Source organism: Etheostoma cragini, chromosome 10 (assembly GCF_013103735.1).
Source record: "Etheostoma cragini isolate CJK2018 chromosome 10, CSU_Ecrag_1.0, whole genome shotgun sequence".
Classification (NCBI taxonomy): domain Eukaryota; kingdom Metazoa; phylum Chordata; class Actinopteri; order Perciformes; family Percidae; genus Etheostoma; species Etheostoma cragini.
This window is the reverse complement of record NC_048416.1, coordinates 7,033,348-7,048,576: the sequence shown is the minus strand read 5'-3', so window position 1 is coordinate 7,048,576 and position 15,229 is coordinate 7,033,348. Positions and strand designations below refer to the sequence as shown.

Here is a 15,229-nt window from a genome sequence, read left to right as displayed (position 1 = left end):
ATTGTAGGCTTCCAAAACCTTCCCCACTCCTGTTGTCTTCTGCTGTTGGAAGTACTCCATGCTGTTCTGACTGCTGTTGTCTGTGGCACTGGCAGCTTCTCCTGGATAGGAATTCCAGTCAGCTCACTGAAATGCAAGAACAGGCCTTTCAAGGAGAAGTAAAAGGGCCAGTCGTCCTTAATTTTTGAGACGCTGTGTGGAAGGTCAGCATTGAGATTACAATAATAGCTAATGTAAGTTCTCTGAAGACATCTCTGAAGCTTTCCTCTTTCCACGCCTGACATTCCTTCCTAGGGGTGGGGGTAGTCAAAATTTGGATTAATACTCAAATAAAATATAAGTTGGTGGTTGGTCTGTGTACTTGGCGGCCAACGGATTTTTTTATTGGTCTTAGTGAGGACCCGAGCAGCAGCGTTCTGAATCAGCTGTAGCTGTCTGATTGATTTTTTAGGGAGAACTGTAAAGACCCCGTTACAGTAGTCAAGTCTACTGAAGATGAAAGCATGGACAAGTTTTTCCAAATCCTGTTTACACAGAAGTCCTTTAACCCTTGATATATTCTTAAGGTGATAATAGGCTGACTTTGTAATTGTCTTAATGTGGCCGTTCAAATTCAGGTCTGAGTCCATGACTACACCAAGATTTCTGGCTTTGTCGGTTGTTTTTAACATTGTTGTTTGAAGCTGAGCGCAGACTTTTAATCGTTCCTCTTTTGCTCCAAAAACAACTGGAGCAACTCCTTCATTTAATTTCAGAAAGTTCTGGCACATCCAGTCGTTAATTTGTTCAATGCACTTGGTCAGTTTTTGTATTGGACTATAGTCCCCTGCCGATAAGGTTATTTAAATGTGTGTGTCGTCCCCATAACTATGGTAATTTATTTGGTTGTTTTCCATAATCTGGGCCAGTGGAAGCATGTCGATGTTAAACCTAAGAGGCCCCAGAATGGAGCCTTGGGGAACTCTGCACGTCATATTTGTATGCTCAGATGTATAATTATCTATTGACACAAAGTAACCCCTATTCTTTAAAGAGGATTTAAACCAGTTTACTACTAAGCCAGAACGGCCAACCCAGTTTTCCAATCGGACTAGTAATATGTCATGGTCGACCGTGTCAAATGCAGCACTGAGATCAAGTAATACTAAGACTGAAATTTTGCCATTATCTGTGTTAAGGTGGATGTCATTAAAGACTTTGACAAGAGCCGTCTCAGTGCTGTGGTGTGGTCTGAAACCCGACTGAAAGGTATTAAAACTGTTGCTAAGTGACAAGAAATGGTTGAGTTGTTAAAAAACTGCTTTTTCAATGATTTTACTTAAAAACGGAAGGTTTGATATTGGCCTATAGTTGCTCATAAGTGACGTGTCTAGGTTGTTCTTTTTTAAGAGAGGCTTGATTACTGCAGTTTTCAGGGACTGTGGAAAAGATTCTTGAAAGAAGAGACGTGTTCACAATCTGTAGAAGATCAGAAGTCAAACAATTGGAAACATTTTTGAAAACTTCCGTTTGTAGAATATCAAGGCAACTGCAGGAGGTTTTCAGATGTTGTATAATGTCCTCCAGGTTCTTGTGACTGATCGTATGAAATTCTATCATATTGGAACTAGTTTTGCTTGAACACTGCAACAACACATATCCTGGACTTGATATAGAGGCACTGACTGTTTGTCTAATCTTCACAGTGAATACACAGGGTCCGGGCTTGTCTTGGAAAAAGTCATGAGTGTCACTAGGCCTGGAGCCTAGGCCCAGCACATATCCGTTAATGCTTGCTGGATTTTGCACACAAGCGTCCTTATCAGTCTGGGTGGAAAGAGTTTGCTGACATCCTGGCAGAGGTGCCTGGTGTTTTACTTTTGCCCGGGGTTTAGCAATGGGGGAAGGAAGGGGTGTATATTTGGTTCCAGCATCTACCAGCTGCTTCATGTGGTCATTGAACTCCAACATGGGGGTAGGGGGAAGAGGGGAAAGGGTGAGTGGAGACAGCGATGGCTCCTCAAAAGGTTTGGGGTTGGTAAGGGGGTTTGAGGATTGCTGGTCGGGTGAAAAGGGGAGTTGAGGTTTCGTATCTTTGCTCTGTGGTGTCCCAGGGTCAAATCTTTGCTTAGGTGGGGGCTATGGTGGATCACTGTCACACTTTGTTATGTTGTCTTGTTTGTCTTGTTTTGTGACCTTGGCAGAGGAAGCAGATGTGTAGCGCAGAAAGTAGAGTAAATTGGAGATGAACAGCTTTACTCCTGGCTTGTTAAGGAAAAGTCTATCTGCTTTAAAAAGATGTTTGCACTCCCAGAAAATGTTAAAATGGTCAATGAACTGCAGAGAATGGATGGTACATTCAGTTGAAAGCTATTTGTTTAGTGCCAACAGTCAGCTGAATCTCTCTGCTCCTCTTCTCACTGGCGGTACAGGACCACTGATGAACACATCTACGTTTAGAGAGCTGACTGTGTACAGCAGTTCCCTAAAGTCCAGTTTCTGCAGTTTGGACTGTTGCTTTAAAACATCTTGTAACCTCAACTTTCTACAGTTGTTTAGGGGCTGTCATTACAAAAAGTTTGAAATAAATGAAAAATGGATGGTTTTGTTTTATAGAAAATATGATTGGTGCTTAAATACAGTACAAGTATGTCTTGATCATAGGATCTAATGGTAAATATTTTTTTTGGTTCCTTCTCATCCCTGTCTCCCCCTGGCTCTCCACAAGTCTCCTTAATCCTGTTCCTTGTGAGAAGTCCACAACTCTCCTTACCTGAGACACACCGAACGTCCAGCCCAATAGCTCAGCACTCACCATGGCCTCTACATTTTAAGGTAGGGCTGGGTGGGGGATCTTGGTGATTCCTGTTTCCTTTGAGTCTGATGCTAAACTTTACTATAAACACATACTTAACCACTTATATCCTTCTCTCTTTTTTCGCCATTTTCTGTTTGCATCCTTGAAGGTTAACTTGGAAAATATGATGTCAGAGATCCAGTCAGCCATTGCAAATTCTACTAGACTCAATCCTGCCGCCAGAAGAGCAATGGTCAAAGAGCTTAATGATCAAATGAGAGTGCTCAATGCAAATCCAAATCCATTGCTCGTCCAGCAAGTAAAAACCAGAATCAAGCATGAAGAGCTTGTCAACCGAAACATCACATTGACAAGGTTAAGAAAGAATAAGCACAGAAATTCCCAGGCAAGGACAAATGGAAGAGGCTGTTGATCAATATGGATGTGTCCGATGGCCACCTCAAGAATTCCTCTCAGGGGAGACTGAAGAAACTCCACAAGAGATGAAGACTCAGATGCAGCAGCTGTATTCCCAAGTAGGAATAGTAGAAATTAAAGTCTAGGCATCCTGAAGCAAGGTCCATGTACTTGGCGGCCAACGGATTTTTGTTTGGAAATGAAAAAAATGGAAAACGAAAAACAATCTCATTATTTATAGATGGAAACCGGAAAATAAAATACGGGTGTATACGTCTCATTTCTCAATTTTACAATGTTTTTTTCCTGTTACCCGGAAGCGATCGTAAGTAGTCTGTAACTATAAGTGTTAAACGGTTGTAGGCTGCATACCCAGAAGTCATTTGGACATCAATGAGACGAGCGTAAAAATGTTTTTAGAAGAATATGCTAGTTTTATATTTGAAAACCAAAAGAATGGGATGTCTTGTGGGGAAATAGCAGCTACGTTGGGTTCACAGTTTGGACATTTTTCTGAGAGGAGTGTGCGGAGGGGGTGTGCTGAGCAGGGACTTGTCAGGGACTTCTGTCCTGACGGCCAACCAGTGTTGCCAGTTCTCGCAAAACAAATACGCAACCAAGCCTGGGAACACAAGCCCAAAACAAGCGACTTATTCTACCGAGCCCCCCCTAAGATCAAACCCGGCCACCCGACTGTAATCCCGTATGAAAAGTCGGTAGAAGTTGGCAAATCCGAGGAAACGTTGCAGCTGCTTCCTGGTCTCCGGCTTAGGCCACTCCAACACTCCACGTACCTTCTCCGGACCCATCTGGACTTGACCCTCAGACACGATGTACCCCCGGAAGGAGGTGGTGCGAGCATTGAAGGCACATTTCTCCGCCTTAACAAAGAGTCAATTCTCCAACAGTCTCTGGAGCACCTGGAGAACATGTTGTTTGTGCTCCGAAAACGTCCTTGGAGTAGATAAGGATATCGTCCAAGTAGACAAACACAAACTGCCCCACCATGTCCCTGAGGACATCGTTGATAAGGCACTGAAACACAGCAGGGGCGTTAGTTAGTCCAAACAGCATGACCAGGTATTCGAAGTGACCCATAGGAGTGTTGAATGCAGTCAGCCACTCATCACCCTCCCTGATCCGTACCAGATGATACACGTTCCGAAGGTCAAGCTTAGTAAAAATCACAGAGCCTTGCAGAGAATCAAAAGCAGAATCCATTAAGGGCAGAGGATACTCATTTGTAATGGTTATGTCATTAAGCCCACGATAGTCAATGCAGGGTCTCAGAGATCCATCCTTCTTACCCACAAAGAAGAATCCGGTTCCCAGAGGCGAGGAAGAAGGACGGATTATTCCAGCATCCAAGGAGTCCTTAATGTAGGTTTCCATAGCCTCCCGTTCAGGTCTTGAGATGTTGTACAGCGGTCTCTTCGGGTAAGAGATGTTCTTCAGCAGTTCAATGGCCATATCATAAGGTTGGTGTGGAGGCAAGGATAATGCTCGGGCCTTACTGAATACGTCTCGAACCACATGATATTCCTGTGGAACTTGTGATAGATCAGGCGGCCCCGGCTGCAACCTCTTGGGAGAAACGGACTGAGAAACAGCAGACTTCAGACAATTAGCATGACACCATGTGCTCCAACTAACTATCTTGCTAGAACCCCAGTTGATAGCAGGATTATGTTTTGTCAACCAAGGAAAACCCAGGACTAAAGGTATGAGAGGAGAGGGCATCACGTAGAAGGAGAGTTCCTCCGAGTGATTACCAGATAGTAACATCTGAACAGGTTCGGTCCTGGCAGTGATGCGGTTAATCAGTCGTCCATCCAAAGTGGTAGATTCCATGACTTTGGGTAATGTTATTTTAGAAAGTCCCAGCTGATCCACTAGTCTGGAATCCATAAAACAATCATCCGCTCCAGAGTCAATAAGCACCTGTACCTCAATAGGTTGACCTTTAAAAATCAACGTGGCGTGAAAAGGTGCTCGAAGTTGAGGGTGGGGAGAACCAGAAGTGTGACTCGCCAGAATACTCCCCACATCTAGCAAGCCCGATAGTTTCCCGACCGCCGAGGACAGGATGCCAGGTAATGGTTGGATTGTCTGCAGTACAGACAGCTATCAGACTCCTTCCTCCGACGCCGCTCCTGCTCAGACAACCGCTGACGACCCATCTGCATAGGTTCGGACTCCAGAAAACCCTCCTCTCTCCTTGAGGCACGGACAACAGGAACCTCGGAGCTAACTGCCCCTTCATGATCTCTTCTCCGACGAGGTGTGGGTGACAGATTGGAATTCCTCTGTCCCCTCTCTCTCCCTCACTCCAGACGACGGTTATCCACCCGAACAGATAAGGAAATTAAGTCCTCCAAACCTGCCGATTCGCGGCATCCTTGCCACGAACCGGTAGATCAAAAAGTTTCCTTAATGCAGCTGTAAAGTCTGAATAAGAAAAAGCAAGCCCTTCGCCGCTCTCCCACACAGCGGTAGCCCGTTCCAATGCGCTTTAGCTCGGTTGGTAGCGTATGATCGGGGCTGTTGCTCAAACACGAGTCCACATAGCATTAAAAACGAACGACACTTCCCAAAACTGCCTTCATATCTCTCCGGTGAGACACGGGTGCAGGCGAAGCGGAAAAACTGGCAAGCTGGTCCTGGAGACCAGAAATGTTTGTAGCCAGTGACTGGAGCGTATTCATTATATCCTGGAGTGCCGCGCCGTGTTGTCCCAACAAAGCGCCCTGGTGTGAAACTGCCTGTTTCACCGTATCCAAGTCTGCTGGGTTCATTGTGTGGTCGGATCGTTCTGTCAGACCCGACTGGCAGAATAACCCAAACGCAGACAAGGAGTAGCTCAATGAAAGTTTGTTGAAACTAATCCGTGAACCAGATGACCAACCCAGGTGAAGCAGAGGAAAAAGCTGTGACGGCAGGGGAGTGAAGACAATCCGGAGGTGTAGAGTGTTGATGGTCCGTAGCAGGATTACTGGATGTGCAGGCAGAGAGACAGATGTTACCAAATACGAATACAGACGTGAAGCAAACAAACAACCAGCAAAAGTCAGATGAGGCGCCAAACACATACTAGGTAGACTAACGATCCGACAGGGACTGGATGTCAGGTCACGGTATAAGAGCTGGTGGTGATGATGATGAGAAACAGGTGGGTGCTGGTGATTAGGCTGAGCAGGAACAGGTGATGGTGATTAGGCTGAGCAGGAACAGGTGATGAGTGAAGGAGGCCACACCTCCCCAGGTTGCATGGCAACAGGAACCATGATGCACAGACAGAGAAAACAAACATACAGACAGACAACAGGATCAGAGCGGGGGATGCCTGACAGTTAGAGCAGCAAAATCAGTCACAAAGCACAAAATATAAATATAAATTAAATATTAGGAAAAATATACATACATTCAATATACATGAAATAATAATACGAATAAAGTTAAAAGAAAAATATATTTGAATATGTACAGGATGGGGGAACAGAAATATGCGACAGCTTAAATAATACGCTAAAATGTAAAAATGTATGCTACATGTTAATGTAAATAAACCAAATGTGCAGGTTGCATTAGTGCAGTAGTGTGGTGTCCAAAAGTCTCATCTAGCACCGAGAGATGACATGTTAAAAAGTGTTATTGCTTGTGGTATGAATGATTTTCTGTAGCGGTCCGTGCGGCATCAAAGCTGTCGGAGCCTCTTAGAGAAGCTGCTCCTCTGTTGGACCAGTGTGGGGTGGAGAGGGTGGTCTGGGTTATCCATGATAGATAACAGTTTGTCCAGTGACCTCCTCTCCACCACAGCTTCAAAAGTGTCCTGTTTGCAGCCGATCAGGGAGACAGCCTTCCTGATCAGTTTGTTCAGTCTGCTTTTATTGCTGGCTCCGATGCTGCTGCCCCAGCAGATGGCGGAGGAGAACAGAGCGCTGGCCACAACAGACTGGAAGAACATCTCCAACATCCTGCTGCACACGTTGAAAGATCTCAGCTTCCTCAAGAAATAGAGTCTGCTCATCACCTTCTTGTGGGTGGACAGATTGTCCTTTTTTTATCAATGTGGACAGAATGGTAAACTGTACACACCGTAGTTTATTTATATTCTCCCCCTGAGCTTCAGGACAATGACCACAGGAGGGAGTTAAACCCCCTTTTTAACAATAGAAAACTGATACGGATATCAAATATGCACTTTTTCACAGTGATTTTGAGTTGTTTCCCACAACGGGTTGAATCCATTATTTTACCCCTTTCTCTTTCTCCCAGTCTTTGTTATATTTCTACCCGTAGTTCCCCTTCGAGGGGAACTCGAACTGCCTCGGTTTTCGACACTATGGGAACGCCTTTAGGCATGACAGGGCTGAATGCGAATGAAAACTACTCCAATCCTATTGGTCCTAGTGAGAACGGTAGCATGTGACGGCATAACCGTAGGGGCATATAAGCACACCGGCACATAGCTCATTAGCTTTTTTTCTATTCAGCAGGCACGTTGGTTGATGTTTTGTTTGAAAAATTACATGTATCCTACTCACCTGGAAGTTGCAGTATGTCCGAGCAGTTAACCAGTTCCGGAGATGTGTGTCTCCCTGCCGGCGTTTCATCTCGGTAGGAGACTCTCATGAGCTGTGTGTTGCTTGTTTGGGCCTGTCGCACGCCACGGCAGCTCTCGAGGGGGCTGTTTGTGTCCTTTGGGAGGCCCTGCCCGTGCGTGTACTGAGGTCCCGCACGGCCCTCTTTTCCGCGGACGGCCAGATACGCTCTGCCCGTGGTTTGGGCCCCGCGGCTGCTGAAGCTGTTTGGCGGTTTCGGTCACGTGGATCGCAGCGAGATCTGCTGGAGGTTTCAGAGGCGGCTGTTTCTCCGTCTCGTCCTTTGTCTGCCGGTTCCGACTCCCCTGGTCCCCGTTCGTGGGCCGGGCTCTCAGCTTCTTCTGTTCGGGGCGCTGAACAACGTAGCGGTTGCACTCTGGCTCTGAGGAGCTCGTTGTGCTTGGCAGCGTGGAGGAGGGAGAGGATTTCCGGGTTTCGGGCCAACGTCATCAGGAGAGCGCCGCGCCCGATTGTGATGTCACGAGCTGTGGCAAAACGCGGTCCGGATTGGCCACAGGCTGTCTGGGAGCTTGCCACCGGTGGCAGACTGGATGATTGCTTCCTGCAGAGCCACTCCGTGCCCCCGCGCCGGTCCTTGACGTTTTTTCCCGGATTTGCACGGTGAGTTGTATAAATCATGGGATTAATTGCGTGGCTTTCTACTCCCCAGCTTCTGGAGTATGGCAATGTGGCGGGGACTGCGGCTACGGAACGATCCCGCGGGTTGAAGACATTCTGGTGAGTTACCTCTCTCCCCAGCAGACGTCGTCTTTCAGCCAGCTGGCGCTGCCAACGGGACCGTGTCTTCCTCGCTGGTGGGGAAGGCGTATATGGCGGCGGGCCAGGCTGGACTGAGCCTGCACACCATGGCGGTTTTGCTGGCCTGCCTGGTCCTGTTGCTGGAGATGGGCCACCCACCGTCAGCACCGGAGACGGAGTGTGGCTTCTCGCGGTCCCCCTCGTGCAGCTCGGCACGGAGGGCAGCGCTCCCGCGCACCCCTCCCCGGCAGGTCGGACCTGACGTCAGCTACTCGCGGAGGGGCAAGGCGCAGAGGTCCTGACTGTGTGTTTAGCCCCCGGAGGCCGACTGAGGTCCCCTCCAGGGTGGCCGCTTGCGTTGTTGTCCCGCTGCCGTGGCGCTCGGGAAGCGCTAGCCGCCCCCTAGCCTTCTCCGCTCTGCCAGCCCCAAGGGGTGGAGCTCGTTCCCCCGCCGGCCTGTGGGTCCGGTTTCTTCAGCCGGTGCTTCCTGGTTCCCATGAAGGACAGAGACCTGCGCCCTATTCTGGATCTGCGGGTTCTGACCGGTCTCTGAGGAGACTTAGGTCCAAGATGCTCACCATCCTCGCCGTCGTGTGTCACATCCGGTCCGAGGACTGGTTTATCACGTGGATCTGAGGGTCACATACTTCCACGTCTCCATTTGTCCTTCTTACAGGAAGTTCCTGAGGTTCACCTTTGGGGGCCCGGCGTACCAATGTCAGGTTCTTCCCTCCGGCCTGGCACTATCCCCTCGTACTTTCACCAAGTGTATGGATGCGGCGCTGGCCCCTTTGCGGCTCCAGGGCATCCGGGTCCTCAATTACATCGACGACTGGCTTATCCTGGCTCGGTCTCGGGAGTTGGCGGTTCGGCATCGAGATGTCTTCCTTGCTTCGTTTGGGGCTGAGGCTCAACGCGGGAGTGAGTGTGCTGGCACCCGCCCAAAGGACTGTGTTCTTAGGGGTGGTGTGGGACTCGTTTAAAATGCTAGCACGTCTGTCTCCGGCACGTGTCGAGTCCATTCTGGCCACGGTGAAGAGTGTGAGGCTGTGCCGCGCCATCACAGTGAAACACTTCCAGAGGGTGTTTGGCCTCATGGCAGCTGCTTCCAGCGTGATACCTTCTGGTCTTCTGCACGTGAGGGCCCTGCAGTGGTGGCTGAAATCCAAGGGGTTCTCCCCGAGGGGAAACCCGTTCCGCCTGATACGGATGGCGCACAAATGTCTTCGTGCCCTATCGGTGTGGAAGAAGCCTTGGTTCCTGGCCCAAGGACCCGCGCTGGGGGCACCCTGTCGCCGTGTAATCGTTTCGACAGACGCTTCCCTCACCGGGTGGGGCGCGGTCATGGACGACCGCTCTGCGAGGGGTGTTTGGCAAGAGCGTTGCTCGTCATGGCCCATCAATTGCCTCGAGATGCTGGCCATGTTCCGGGCTCTGAGGAGCTTCCTGCCTGCACTCCTGGGTCACCACGTGCTGGTCAGGTCTGACTTTACAGCAGTTGTGGCCTATCTGAATCACCAGGGGGGTCTGCGCTCGCGCCCTCTCTGCAGACTGGCGCATCAGATCCTCCTGTGGTCCCAGCGGACACTGCTCTCTCTCAGAGCCATGTTTATCCCTGGGCTTCAGAATCAGGGTTCGGACCTGCTGTCAAGACAGGGGCTGAGGCCCGGGGAATGGCGGCTCCACCCCAAGGTGGTGGAGTCCTTGTGCGGAAGGTTTGGACCTATAGACATGGACTTGTTTGCCTCTCGGGAGACTTCGCACTGTCCTCTGTGGTTCTCTCAGACGCCGCTGGCCCCGCTAGGGCTGGACGCCATGGTGCGGGAGTGGCCAAGGCTGCGTCTGTACGCTTTTCCCCCAGTCGCTCTGCTCCCGGGGATCCTGGATAGGGTCCGTCGGGAGGGCATCCACCTGCTTCTGGTAGCGCCGTTCTGGCCGACCCGAATGTGGTTCTCGGACCTGATGGCGCTCCTGGACGGTCCACCATGGCAGGTCCCTTTGAGGAGGGATCTGCTGTCCCAGGGAGAAGGCCGGGTTCTTCACCCTTGCCCCGCCCTGTGGCGGCTGTGAGTCTGGCCCTTGAGGGGGCCCAGTACCTGGAAGCGGGCCTGACGGCAGGAGCGGTCGAGACTCTCCTTAGCTCCAGGGCCCCGTCTACACGGAGGATGTATGGCCTGAAGTGGAACGTCTTCTCTACATGGTGCAGAGGACGCATGCTGGACCCTGTTACCTGCCCGGTGGTTCAGGTGCTGGAGTTTCTGCAGGACCGCTTCTCTGCGGGCCTCTCCCCATCCACCCTCAAGGTATACGTGGCAGCCGTTTCAGCTTTCCACGCCCCTTCGAGGGATGGGTCTCTGGGGAGGCTTCCCCTGGTCGTGCAGTTCCTCCGTGGGACCCGAAGGATGAGACCTGCGACTCGCCCTAGGATTCCCCCCTGGGATCTGGCGGTGGTTCTCGAAGCTTTGGCTGAGGCCCCCTTCGAACCCTTGGAGTCGGCTGAGGCCAAGTACCTGACCCTGAAGATGGCCTTCCTCCTTGCTATCACATCTCTGAGGAGGGTGGGGGATCTCCAGGCTCTTTCGGTTGCTTCCCGATGCCTGGAGTTTGCCCCGGGTAATGTGAGGGCCATCCTGCTTCCGGTTCCGGGCTACATTCCCAGGGTGCAGTCCACTGTCATGGGGCCTGTGGTACTGCAGGCGTTTCATCCTCAACCTCAACCTCATGTGACGGCGGAGGACGGGAGGCTCCATTTGCTCTGCCCTGTCAGAGCCATGAGTATCTTCCCTCTGAGGTCCTCCCAGTGGAGGAAGACAGACCAGTTGCTGGTGTGTTTCGGGTCCCCCAAGGCTGGGCTCCCCGCTTCCAAACATACTGTGAGCAACTGGATCATTCAGGCTATCTCCTTTGCCTATCAGGTGCGCGGCTTGCCTTCACCTGTGGCTGTACGGGCTCACTCCACAAGGGGCATGGCGGCCTCCACGGCTCTCCTCTCTGGAGCGTCTCTCCAGGGGGTTTGTGACGCAGCTGGCTGGGCCACTCCTCGTACCTTCTTCAGGTTCTATAGTCTGGACCTTCCCTCTGCACCCGGGTGCTCTCCTCCTAGTCGTACCCACAGGTTGCTTGCAAACTAGGGCAGGTGGGGGTTCGGCGCGGGTGCCTTGGAGTGCCTTGATTCTTAGAAAGAGCTAATGAGCTATGTGCCGGTGTGCTTATATGCTCCTACGGTTATGCCGTCACATGCTACCGTTGTCACTAGGACCAATAGGATTGGAGTAGTTTTCATTCGCATTCAGCCCTGTCATGCCTAAAGGCGTTCCCATAGTGTCGTAACCAACGCAGTGTCTCGTTCCCCTATCTCGGGGAACAAGGGTTACATACGTACCCCGAGACGGTCTTCCGACATTAAAGAGGTTTTCTACATGTTCAACACTGTCATTGTGGTGCTTCTTAGAAAGATGGGATGCCAAACTCGACAAAACAGAGAACCTTCTATCACATCGTCTAAATGGGCATTCAATGTGGAATCGTTCACGCAAATGTGACCTAAAGTGACAAACTAGTGAAGATGATGTTTCACACCTTACTGCACGAAGGTCACATGTGGTTGACTATTACTCAAAGGGACATCTGCTCTGTGGTCTCTGTACGTGTGAGCTTTAAGAACAGGAATTTGAACATACTGTCTGGAGCATTCAGCACACCACACTGATATCTGTAATACGCATTACTATGCAACTTAATGTGCCGAGTAAACTCACAAACTATTAAATTCCCTTCCACACTAGCTAAACTTGCAAAGAAACATTTTGGACTGTTAATGTGTGAAGCTAGTTGCCTGCTGGTTGAGCTCACCCTCATAACACGAGGTGGTTGTCTGAAAATGATTAGAAAAACAGTGAAACATACAAAAAACAAGATAGAAATATATAAGATAATGTAATAAAAAAAATCTATTTTTGATATAGGCTTTAAAAGTTACAAGAAGATAGCAAACATACAAGCGACCTTTTTAAATGAACAGCTAACTTGCACTGACAGGCGGCAGACGTGACGTTCAGAAGTCAAGAGTGCAATGAAAATCTTTTCACATAAAACCGGAGCAAGTGAACCAAGTTCAAGTTCAAAGTATTAATAAAACATTATATGAATTATTATTATCTAAGGTTAGAGAAGCCCAATAGCGGCCCAACGTTGCAGTGCGGTAAAAAGCTTATTGTATAGTATAGCTCAGATGTTTTTTGATCAGATTTCTGCTCATGTTTACAACTTTGTGCACATTCAAAATACAAAATCCTCTCATCTCTGTTGTCCGAGATTTGTAGATTGTAATATAGTCTGCTGTGAATGTTATTCCTCTGCTGATATAGTAGTATCTCACTCAAACCGTCTGACAGACACAGAGGTCCATTCGGGTCTCTGGTCTCTGACAAAGTTTAGAGGTAGCTGTACGCTGCTCATTATCAGAGGTCTGCGAAAGCGTCACTGCCCACAGCAGAGCGAGTCCACTAAAATGAACTGAAGCTGGTACGCTTTCCACGCTCACCTCTATCTTTATAGAGAGAGTGGACACGAAGCGATGGACGGGTCTGTGATACTCCAAGCTCATACCTACTCGTGAAAATAATGTTTTCAGTTTGAGACAATTCGATAATTCCACTGACAAGGAGTGCTCTTGAACCCCCTGAGTTGGCAGCCCTGGAAGAGACACGTTAGCTAACATAGCTATCTTATTGTAAAAGCACCTATTTCCGCTCGTGCCCTATTTCTAATTTAGCTAAACCACAAGGGTGTAGCTGACTTTCTGTTAGCTAGCTAATCAAAAGCAGAAGAAACCATCCACTCAGATAAGAAGAACTGATAGCGATATGTCTATGAAATAAAAATACAAATGTTAGGCTAACAGTAAGTTACATAACGTTAAGTTACCTTTGTCCCAGAATGTTTGCTTCTTCTACTTTTGTCTTCTTCTTGGATGTTTGCTTTGTCCCAGAATGTTCAATTAGAACTAACTGCCTATGAATTCAAAATTCAGACCGCAGCGATCCCATGATGCAGCACGGTAGCTGTAAAACCAGTGTAAAAACTCCGCTTGTACAGACAGTTACAATAATAATACAGGACTGTCCATAACTAAAATACATTGTTGTAATATTTACTGTAGAAATTACATAAATGGCCAACAGTGTACTGTTGAAGCTTCATTAGGATCCTAGCTGCTTATAGTTTTTGAAAGCTCTTGCTAGGAGTCCCAATGAGGAGAGCATTGCAGTAGTCCAGCCTTGAGGAGACAAAGGCTTGGACAAGTTTTTCAAGCAACTGACAGGCAGAGTGTGAGAAGTAGTTTGGCAAAGTTCTTGAGTAAGTAGAAGGAGATCTTACACCAATGTTTAATGTGGGTATTGATGTCTAGCTTTAGCTGGAATTATGAAGCTAAACTACTATCACATATACACATATCATTGCAACTGTCAAGGAAGCCATTTCCTAAATAGTCATGCAAGAGTTTTTGACAACCGTGGTTATGGGGCGCCGTTTGTATAGCGGCTCACGCTGAAAATAAAAGCAACATTTTGTAACATTTAGCTTTAAATAATGTTTAAAAAACTAATGTGAAATTTTGAAGGTCACTTTCTTGCACAATTACAACAATATTTGTCCACTTGGAAATATTTTAAATAGTTAAATCCAAATATTAAATGTTACACCTAAATGTTAAATCTAAATGCTAAATCTAAAGGTTAAATCTAAATCTAAATGTTGAATCTAAATGTTAAATCTAAATATTAAATCTAAATGTTAAATCTAAATCTAAATGTTAAATCTAAATATTAAATCTAAATGTTAAGTCTAAATCTAAATGTTAAATCTAAATCTAAATGTTGAATCTAAATCTAAATCTAAATATTAAATCTAAATATAAATCTAAATCCAAATTTTAAATCTAAATCCAAATGTTAAATCTAAATGTTAAATCTAAATGTTAAATCTAAATCTAAATGTTAAATCTAAACCTAAATGTTAAATCTAAATTTAAATGTTTCGGGTGAATCTAAATATATAGCTAATATGCAAATTAAACGCCGGCTCACTTTGACTGGTCTGTCACGTTCGCTTGGATTAAGGTCAGCAAGAGCCTATCACTGCCCACCCCAACAAGGTAAGGTTGTCGGGGGCAACCTTGGGTTCTCGCAGCGTTAGCCGAGAACATCAGCAGAGCCGTGCCTGTGGCTGTACAAACTTATTCAACAGCAACGGTACTGTTGGCCATGCCAACTGCGAAATTCCCAACGAATCAGCGTTAGCCGAGAACATCGTCAGAGCCATCCTGGTGGCTGTACAAACTTGTTCAACAGCGACAGCAAAAGCCTCAGGGCCACAGCAGGACACCTCGGTAAGCATGTTTTCCAAAACACTTAGCTCACATTGGATTGTTGTCAAGGCTAACTTAACTAAACTAGCTAACGATAGCTAGCCAGTAGAGATTTACTACTACCTTGACAACAATACAATGCTAGCTCCGTGATTTGGAAAACATGCTTACCAAGGTGGCCTGCGGTGGCCCTGAGGCTGTTGCTGTTGAATAAGTTTGTACAGCCACTGTTAGAGAAATCCTTCTATAAACTGACAACTGACTCCATGATGAATTAACACAGCGTTTATTCTTGTGGTCAACAGA

At 47.8% G+C, this 15,229-nt stretch overlaps 1 long non-coding RNA gene across 1 annotated transcript; it reads right to left on the bottom strand.

Moving 5' to 3' along the window:
• Window positions 1-6,050: 6,050 nt before the first annotated feature.
• Window positions 6,051-6,538, bottom strand: LOC117951418. The gene is made up of 2 exons (XR_004658183.1): window positions 6,285-6,538; window positions 6,051-6,185 (listed from the first exon to the last, which is right to left on the bottom strand). It is a non-coding gene; the product is annotated as an uncharacterized LOC117951418 (long non-coding RNA).
• Window positions 6,539-15,229: the final 8,691 nt, after the last annotated feature.